Here is an 11,027-nt window from a genome sequence, read left to right on the forward strand (position 1 = left end):
GAAGAACTTACTTGTTTGGCCATGGTGTCTGTAGATGACAGTTGTTGGTGACAGTTGCTGATCACAGTTGTTGACTCAGAAGGTCGAATTGGAGGCGAGGTTGCTCAGTACTAAAAACAAAAGACTAATGCAATCAGGGTTTTGCTTTTCTTTTATATATATGGTAAGCAAAATGGAGGGAAACCTTGTAATTAAGGTAAATAATTAATGGAGTTGCAGATGAGGTGACGGGGTACGGTGGGTGAGGTGGACAGTAATAAATGAGACTGGTGGATGACGTGGAGGAGATGAGGTGGAGTGAAATGATGTGGGTGGCCCGCTGTGGGGGTAGGGAGTGTACAAGAGGTTCATCAGGCTTGAACCCCCGCAACGATCACAGGCCATAGATCTTAGTCAACCCTATCGACGTCATGGTCAACTGCGGGGGTTGAGCCTGAGTTATAACTCGTGCTCGTTGTTCCCCCGCAAAGCGCTTTGCCCGCCTCTTAAGCCATCGTTTGTTTATATTTCATAATATCGCTCAAGCTTTAGTAGATGAGTCGGGCCTACCTTATGTTGTATTTGATTGCTGCCAATAATATAAATTAAATCACTGCTTCAGATTTTCAATTTCTCTTTTGATTTTTAAAACATAATATTTGACTTTTTTTATTTTTTGTGATAATATAAAAAATGAAATTCAAAGGACGATGGATGCTACAACAAAGTTGTCATCTTTGTGAATTCAACTAATCCATAAGCCAAAAACATGTGAAGCATCATATCATTGTTCTAAAGCATATTTATGAACTATCAAGCATCATGTCAAAACTCCAAACATTGCTCATCTATACCAATCAAACTCTTGCAATTGTTATTAAATATTGTCATACACTAGCTTCAATGGTTAAATCATAATGACATATTGATATGCATATTCCGATCACTGCAAACACAAGTTTAGTCAACACATTCACATTCTCTACAGTAAGTCAAATATTCAAACTTCCTTGCTCTTTCAATTTTTTGTTGTATGTTCCATATCTATAGGACTGTCATAATCCTGGTGCATTCTTGATTTTATGCATAAAGCTTCATTTTTATGACCTACAAGCATAACTGCACCCATAGGCTTTCTTCCATGCGGTTAGAGGCCTATAACCACACTGATAAGATTGCTTTCATACAGTTGGGGCTTAGACTAAGGGAAACCCTCTCTTCTTAGACCAGAACTTGTTGCAAACCAATAATATGAGATACTTGTCCATACATGTCCAGATATCATACTTCTTCAACAGTAAAGAACGTTCCACACATTTAATGGAAATGACAATAGGTGTAAGGATCTTATGAAGAGTTTCTCCCTCTTAATAAGCAGCCACTTCAGTCATCATCATTCAAGTTATCAACATGTCTATCATAATCTTGTCATGCATCAATAGAACTATTAGATCAAAAAGTCAAACTATATCATATATTCATCACGGTCATAACATGTTAGCATCCGCTACTTCATCATGACGTCAAATTTTCATCAAGGGTTATAATCTTATGATTAGGGCAACTAACAGGTGTATCATCATACTTTAGATATTATAATCACTACATCACAACCATCAAGTTAGGGCATCCAATTTTACCATATGTCATAATTACCAAGGTCAACAAGAAGATCTTAAATATCAATGTTATTGTTACACTTTTATCATCAAGGTTACCATGCTTATTACAAGCATTATCAATAGTATCAAGCTACCATATATTTTAGCTCCCTATACTACTAGTGTAACCCCTTATTGTTATTAGTACAACCCCCTTATTATATTGTTGTGCCCATGTAGTCCCCATATTGTTATTATTGTGCCCCATAGAAGCCCACTATTGTTATTATTGTGTCCTTACATTATTATTGTTATGTCGGCTCTGATTATATTATGACCCCTTAGACTCCTATATATAGATAGGAGGTCTTGCCATTTGTATCATCCGAGAATTGTTCATTTGCGTAATGTAAAGGAGGTTGCCCCCTCGAAGATGTTGATTTCTAAGTCGTTGATCTATCTTTTCTATCTTTTTGTGAGCTGGTTTCATAACATTTGGTATTCAGACTTGCAGGGTTAGAAAGAGAGGGCAGAGGGCTACTACAGGACACAATTTCAGAACTTGGAGATCTGAAATTACTGAGTTACAGTCGTTTCAAGAGCGAGCTCCTAAAATCAAGAAAAGGTGATATGAGGAAGTTTGATGGCAAGGATCTGGTAAATTGGATACTATAGATGGAGCAATATTTTGATCTACATGAGGTGCAACTATTACAAAAGGTACGTATTGCATCTTCATATTTAGAACCGGATCAATTTTTATGGTATAAAGGCTTTGTTCTCGTAAACCACTTGTTACGTGGTCAATTTTCATAGAGGAAATGATAGCACATTATAAGGATACAAAGAGAAACACCTTCTTTAGCCAATTGATAAATCTCAAACAAAAGTGTTCAATGGCAGAGCACATTGAGGACTTTCAAAAATTGAATATAAGGGAAAATGATATTCTAGAGAAGTAGAGGATTGATGTCTCCATAGGGACTTTAAAGGATAACATTCAACATGAGGTTCATCTTTGGGAACCTGATTCATTGGAGAAGGCATTCAAGTTGGCAAGAAAAGTGGAAAGAAAAATTATGGCAACAAGGAAGTCTACCCTTCACAACTATAAAGATGGAAGTGTTGTTTCTCCTAGCCTTCCACAACCTACAAGGTTGACACCACAAGAATTGGAAGAAAAAAGAGCAAAAGGGATTTGTTACAATTATGATAACAAATACATTAAAGGTCATAAGTGTGCTGAGAAGAAATTATTTTACATAGATTGTGAAGAGGAGGAAGAAAAGGATCAAGAAACATCAAAATAAGAGGATATACACCAGGAACCAACCCCAGAGAAAGAAGAAATGAATCCGACTATATCTTGTAAAGCATTGGAAATAATTACCACTCCTCAAACTCTCAAGATAGAAGGACATATCAAGAATAAAAAGGTTCAAGAAGTGAAAGATCACATCGAGAAAGAAGAAATGAATCCGACCATATCTTGTAATGCATTGGCAAGAATTACCACTCCTCAAACTATCAAGATAGAAGGACATATCAAGAAGAAAAATGTTCAAGAAGTGAAACATCACATCGAGCATCAAGAAATGAATCCGACCATATCTTGTAATGCATTGGAAGAAATTACCACTCCTCAAACTCTCGAGATAGAAGGATGTCAAGAAGTGAAAGATCACATCGAGCATCAACACCAAGTTCTCCAACTTTTAAAGGATAATGCCACTTTGGTGCAGAATCGAATGAAACAACAGGCATATCAACATCACAATGAAAGAAGTTTTGATGTACACGATTGGGTATTTTTACGGCTACATCTCAAGAAAGCCATTTATGAGAAGGAAATGTTGGCAATACTACATGCACTTAAGAAATGGCGACCTTGTCTAACAGGAAGACACTTCAAGGTAAAAATGGATCATGATAGTCTTAAATACTTTTTAGAACAAATATTATCTTTAGAAGAACAGAAAAAATGGGTCACAAATATACTTTGAAATCATCTACCAAAAAGGCAAGCAAAATGTTGTTGCAGATGCACTCTCAAGAAAGGATGAGGATGTGGAAGCATTGTTTTATGTTATTTCTATTATCCAACCAGATTAGATAAACGAAGCAAGGGATGAATGGAAGAAGGACGAAGAAGTGTGGCCACTCATTCAAAAGTTGCAAAAGATCCCAGTTCAAACAATATTGCCAGAACTTGATGAGGAAGGAAAAATCATATTGGAACCTGGAGCAGTCACAGAAACAAGAACTCGACAACTACGAAATCGATCAATTTCAGAGTATCTCATCAAGTGGAATAACTTATCTGTTGAAGATTCCACATGGGAGGACAAGAATTTTATATAGAAGCATCAAGAACTACTCAAGCGTTGAGGACAACACTTTTTGAAGGAGAGGGGCATGTTAGGTCCCTATACTACTAGTGTAACCCCTTATTGTTATTAGTACAACCCCCTTATTATATTGTTGTGCCCATGTAGTCCCCATATTGTTATTATTGTGCCCCATAGAATCCCACTATTTTTATTATTGTGCCCTTACGTTATTATTGTTATATCGGCTCTGACTATATTATGACCCCTTAGACTCCTATATATATAAAGGAGGTCTTGTCATTTGTATCATCCAAGAATTGTTCATTTGTGTAATGTAAAGGAGGTTGCCCCCTCGAAAAGGTTGTTTTCTAAGTCATTGATATATCTTTTCTATCTTTTTGTGAGTTGGTTTCATAACAATATATAAGAATCAATGCGATAGCCTTATTTATGAGATCAGGAGAACCATCATGTATAAAAATAATAAATGTTAGTCAAATATCAAATATACCAATATTTCAAAAATCAATGTTTCTATGACTTAATAAAAAGGAAGATATTTGTCCAATACCAAGTGCACCATCTCATCATGAGTACCATGAATCAAATCTACTTGCATATCTATGAGTCATTTGTGAAGGTGAAATCCCCATCATATATTATGGTTTACCTTGCCATCCAACATTGAATCAACAACATAAAATTGAAACCATACACCATACATACCTTGTAGTATTTAGATACATGTGCACCTTCTTATTTGACATGGGCAGTTGTAGCATTTTGTCAACTTTTCATCAAGTGCCTCTTTACTTTTTACAATGCTAGTTCTTCTCTTCCTACACTAGCCATGATCCTTAAGAAGGATCCACTCATCACAACTCATCAGGAGGTTAGAAGCATTCAAATACTCAAATTTACATGCAGGAAGTATAAGTAATAATCAAATAAATAATTCTAAACAAAAGTAAAGACATAAAGGAGCGCCATAAATAAAAAAGTACTTATCCTCAATGAGAGGTGATCATCTCCCTCTTGAACCAACCTTCAAAAGCCATCATTGTCCACTGCCCATATGACAATGTTGCCTTCAACTTTATTAGCAACCAACCTAATAGAGACTATCCCATCTAGGGCTTCATCAGAACTGTCACAAGTCCCTGTACATATTCACATCAATCATGTTAGCGTTTCTAAATTACATATCTCAAATCTTTTCCATAAACCAGTTTTCTCCCAAACCCTAACCTCATAATATCCATGAAACCCTTATAACCAAATTGCCTAGGGTTTCCTTCAAACCCTGGTATTATTTTAGGTCTCCTCCATCTTCTCTTGCTTCCATCAAAGGTGTCTTCATAGGGGTGATCTTCAATGACTTTTCTTCAACTCATATATAATACCATGTTAATTTTTCTTATGGATATATTGTTATTTTCTTTTATAATAGAATTTCATTATTTCCATATTTAAATTCACACCATAGCATCATATCATTATTCAACAACATATGAAACTATGTAGAGAGAACAATATCAGCATTAATGCAATGGAACATAAAGGAATATTAGAAGAAAAGCATTCACACATAGAGACACCAAGATTGGTCAAAGACCAGGGCAAAACCCACTATGGGGAAAACCCTTTCAAATTCTTCTTCGTATTAGATTGTCATTAAATGATTCAGAAGATAAAGTACAATGATCCATATCAAAAACCATAAACCTATCCAACAAAATCAACTAGACAATATCCATGAGATGAATCCAACAATGTCAATAATCCAAAAACCTTGATTCAGAAACCTATAGTGAGTTGTCACTATCTATAGTCAACTATCGAACTCCACGCTCAATAGGCAAAAACTTTGGTTAATTGAAGAAATTCAACCTTTAGGTTAAAGTCGCAGGGAAGATGTGTCATGCACGCAACTAAAAGGCTTCGATCAAAATTTCTCCATGACATGCCTACGCCTGCAGTTGAAATTTATCCATGACATGCCTATGCCTGCAGTTGAAATTTCTCCATGACATGCCAACACCTGCAATCAAAATTTCTCCATGACATGCCTAAGGCTAAGACCCAAAACCTTAAAATCAAAGATGTCAGCTTCAGACCCTACAATTTTGGACATGTGCCAATCAATCTCTATGAACTTGCCTCAGACCTATGTGAGCCAAACCAAAGAAGAGAATGAAATAATGTCTCGTGATCATGTCCAAATGAGGTTGAGGTCACTTGTATTTATAGCCTCCCAAGGATGTCCAATTTTATTTAGGGTCGACTTGATCAAATATGCACATGTTGGCATTAATTAAAAAATACATTTTCCCTTGTCCTAATTGAGTGCTTTGACAGTCAGAATTGGTCCTCTCGAAAAGAGGAATCTCATCCCATGGTTGGAATTTTTTGTTGAGCTACCAAATTAACATTTCACACTAGAAAAACATTCTCACTTAACATCTTTTTCTCCCATTCCACAAAATGACCATTTATGTCAATCTAGAACCAAGATGAGGAAAAAGGAATGGGTCCCATAGATGTAAAGACAACAATTCTATATATGGCACTTGTCAAAAGTAGTTAGAGAATTGCTTAGCTACGTTTTTGTTGGAATTGAATAAGTCACTTGGCTACTCTTCATTGTTAGCAACAAATTTAATGAATCGAAATTGCCACCCTATAAATCTATTGATACTAAAAAGTGTCGCTTGTCAATCAAAGAGAGTGACAACTATTTTGTAAGAGACCTATAAATAATAGAAGATTCAAGGAGATAATGGTGAGATTTTTGTAATATTTTATTGAAGTACTTTTGTAATTGTTAATGAGAAGAAGCCTCTAGGGCCATTTTGGAGGAAAAGTAACTGATATTGATACATTTGTTGTCGATTGTTCCTATGTAATTTATATTTGCATCTTTATTACTATAAGGTCATTGCATTCACTTATTGACTATTTTGTTGTGATAATACTTTGTAGGCTAAATACTTTTATGACATTGTTGTTTGAGCTGGTTAATAGAGGGTAGTGAATGTTCTATTGCTTTAAACTAATGTGTTCACTTGTTTCATTCATCAAGTGTGAATTTATGATCTCTCTCTAACCACTGGCCATTCTAGGATTTACAAATACGCTTTTATAATTGATTTTTTCTTCGCCTATTTTAGCCTTGTTCCCAACGGGGGTATATTAAAATATTTTATTTTATTTTTTGCAGTTAGATTAGTTTTAGATGATGTTTTTCATTCCATACTTGTTAAAATTGGCAACTAGGGCCAAACTCCATGTGGGTCATCTTATTCATGGCTGATAATATTTTTATTAGATTCCTCTCGTCGAGAGGTGTAGGATTGATCTAAAGATCATCTGATTCCGATAAGTATTTATGGAGATATGAATTTATTTTGATTATGGAATAATTATCAAGCCGACCAGCAACTCATGTAGGCTCAGAAGCCCAACAGTCGCATCTATTCAATCATCAACAGTTGTGTATAAATACAGGAGGTCTTTTCCTCATTTGGACACACACATCTCATCACATCTCTCTCTCTCCTGCGCAGAAAAGAGGCTCTTCTCCTACTGCGCAGAAAGGGACTCTTCTCTCACACGTGTGGAAGGAAGGATGCTACTGATGCCGATGATGCTGATGATGCCGATGATGCTGATGATGCTGATGATGCCGGTGATGTCGGTGATGCTGATGATGTCGGTGATGCCAATGATGTCGGTGATGCTGGTGATGCCGATGATGCCGGTGATGCCGATGATGCCAGTGATGCCGATGATGTCGGTGATGCCGATGATGCCGGTGATGCCGATGATGCTAGTGATGTCGGTGATGTTGATGATGCTGATTCCGTTGATCTAGATGATCTAACAAATATTGACTAATGTCGTTGATCTAGGGTTTGTTGTTGTTGATGTAAATCAAATTTATGTATTATTTCTCTCTGTTGAATTATTGAAGATAAAGGAATATTTGATCAAAGGGTTTCCCCATATTGGGGTTTGTCCCTGGCTAGCCTCCACAACTTGTGTCTCTTGTCTTGGCTTGTTTTCTGTCGATCGTTTAATGTTCTATCTGCACTCTACTTACCGTACAGGTGATTGCTAATCTGTGGATAATAATAATAAAAAGAAGTAAACTGCTCTAAGCATAGAACATACCATAACTTAACATGGTATCGGAGCTAAGGTGAAGACAAAACCCAAGCAAGAGCAAGAGCAATCACCGAAGGGAAGATTGGCAAGGCTATCCTAAAAGAACTATGGGGTCCTCAACACTCTTCCCTGCCGAAGACAAGCTCCGTGAGAAGTCTGACTATCACGGATGGAAGATGTCTCTTGATCTAACCTTAGAAGATCAAGGAGTGTTGGACCATGTGAGAGGCATATTGTTGAGCCTCCATCAAATGCACCCGCTGCTGCCAGGAACAAATGGAAAACCGGTGAAGTCAAAACAAAGAAGATCATCCGGGACTCTATCAACAAGTGCTTGGTGGCCTATGTTTCTGAGCTGAACACCTCCAAGGAAATCTACGATAGACAGGTGAGTTTATTTAAAGTTAAAGATGCCTTTACTCTTGGGTTTCAAGTTGATTCATTATATCAGGTCGGTGGAAGTCCGCTAGGTGTCATGTCTTGTGACACATCTCTTCAGTCTGAACTTTGGCATCGGAGGTTTGCCCACCTTCATTATAAATCTCTACCCGATGTAAGACAAATGGTGACAGGGATGCCCGAATTCTGAGTAGAGAAAGAAGGTGTATGTCCAGGATGTGCCGAAGGAAAGCTCAAAAGGGGACCATTCCCCTCAAGCCAAAGCAAGACCTCCGATAGATTACAGTTGGTTCACTCAGATATATCTGGTATAATGCTTGTGAACTCCTTGGGAGGATATTCATATTACATTAATTTTACAGATGACTATTCTCAAAAGACTTGGATATACTTCTTGAAAAAGAAGGATGCAGTGTTCTCTTGGTTTCAACACTTTAAAGCCTTGATCGAGAATCAAACCGAAAAGAAGATCAAGATCTTAAGGACTGATAATGGGACTGAATAGTTTCATGACTTTTGTAAAGAGGCTGGCATTAAGAGGGAGACTACTACACCATATACTCCTGAACAGAATGGTGTGGTAGAAAGGAAGAACTGTACGATTGTGGAAGCTGTCCGTGCCATGCCCCATGATCAAAGACTTCCGAAGTTTCTATGGGACGAAGCTGCAAACACCGCCGTATATGTACGAAACCAATGCCCTCATCAAGCATGGGTTCCAAGACTCCTGAAGAAATGTTCATCGAAAGGAATCTTCGTGGGCTATAGTGAAAGGCTATAGAATCTATGTAGTCGATCAAAGGGAAGTCGTGATTAGTCATGATGTCACCTTTGACGAAGATATGGCTCTCAGCCAGGTGAACAGTCTTCCAACAATGAGGAGCTCTCAAGACGTTGACACTAGGGAACTGAAAGAAAAAGAGTATGACGAGATATTTGCACCTGTTGCCAGATATACCATCATCCGCTCGATCATAGCCCTTGCGGCTTCACAAGGATGGAACCTACATCAGGTGGATGTCAACACTGCATTCTTGCATGGTTCGATCAAAGAAAGAGGTCTACATGGAGCAACCCGAAGAATTTGAGATTTATGATAGAAAATTTCATGTATGCAGGTTGAAGAAGGCTCTCTATGGGCTGAAGCAAGCACCTCAAGCATAGTATAATAGGATCGATAGCTACTTGATGAAGTTGGGATTCACTAGGAGTGAAGCCGATCCTAACCTTTAATCTAAGGTTGAAGATGACAAACCTCTCATACTGGTGCTGTATGTGGATGACCTCCTTCTAACAAGTGCAGACCCTCTCATTCACAAAAGTAAGAGGGAGTTGGCTTCTGAATTTGAAATGAAGGACCTAGGACTGATGCACTATTTCCTAGGACTTGAAGTCTGGCAAAATCCAAGGGAAATTTTCCTATCTCAAGGAAAATATGTGGTGAAGATATTGGAAAGATTAGGTATGGTGGACTACAAGCCTGTGACTACCTCGAGGATCTTAACTTTCAGAAGTTATATGGTAGTGATGCCGAACCAGATTTGGGAAATGCCTCTGAGTTTCATAAACTCATTCGCATTGATGTTCTTGGTGAACCTCCATCCAGACATATGTTTTGCAGTGAGCATGGTGAGCTGATATTTGGAAGAGCCTCACTGGATTGATGCCAAGAATCTTCTGATATGTCTTTGGGGCACAATCTCTCATGGATTGAGATACACTGCCAGAAATATGAAACTGCATGATTATTCGGATGCTCAGTGAATAGGCAGTGTGGAGAGCACTTCCCAGTGCTGGTTCTCTTTGGAATCTGCCTCGATATCCTGGATGAGCAGGAAGCAAAAGTCAATGGCTCTGAGCACCGCCAAGGCAGAATACAATGTTGCTAGCATGGCCTTCTATGAGGCAGTCTCGTTACGAAAGCTCTTCAGTGAGCTGTTTGGATTTACATTGGACACCACTGTGATCCTATGTGATAACCAGAGTGGGATTCGTTTATCAGAGAATCTCGTATTTCATGATCGCTCTAAGCACATCGATATCAGGTACCATTATATTCAAGATATGGTGTAGCAGGGAGCTATAAGGCTCCAACATATCGATACAGATGAACCGGTCGTCGACATTCTGACAAAGCCCCTAGGAAAGGTCAAATTTTTTACTATCCTAGAACGACTTGGTGTCGTTCAGAAACCCTCTGATGAGGGTCCTGTATGATGTATGGAGCTCTTGGAGCTCCGGGGTGGCCGCGGGGTACTTCTTGGAGCGACATATGACCACAGGGTGGCTCACCATCCCCTGATGGTGTATGTGTACAAGGTAAAAGAATCAAAACCTTCCCTGCGACACCCCGTGGCGACTATGTAGCAGGACGATTAGTTCTCCTATGAGGTCTGGATCATGTGTTCTCCATGAAAATTGTGTAGCAGGATGATTAGTTCTCCTGTGAGGTCTGGATGATGTGTTCTCCATGATGATTGTGTAGCAGGATGATTAGTTCTCCTGTGAGGTCTAGATGATGTGTTCTCCATGACGATTGTGTAGTAGGATG

The sequence above is a fragment of the Pinus tabuliformis genome, chromosome 6, assembly GCF_031772625.1.
Source record: "Pinus tabuliformis cultivar Carrire ecotype Pingquan chromosome 6, CPIR1, whole genome shotgun sequence".
NCBI classification, from domain to species: domain Eukaryota; kingdom Viridiplantae; phylum Streptophyta; class Pinopsida; order Pinales; family Pinaceae; genus Pinus; species Pinus tabuliformis.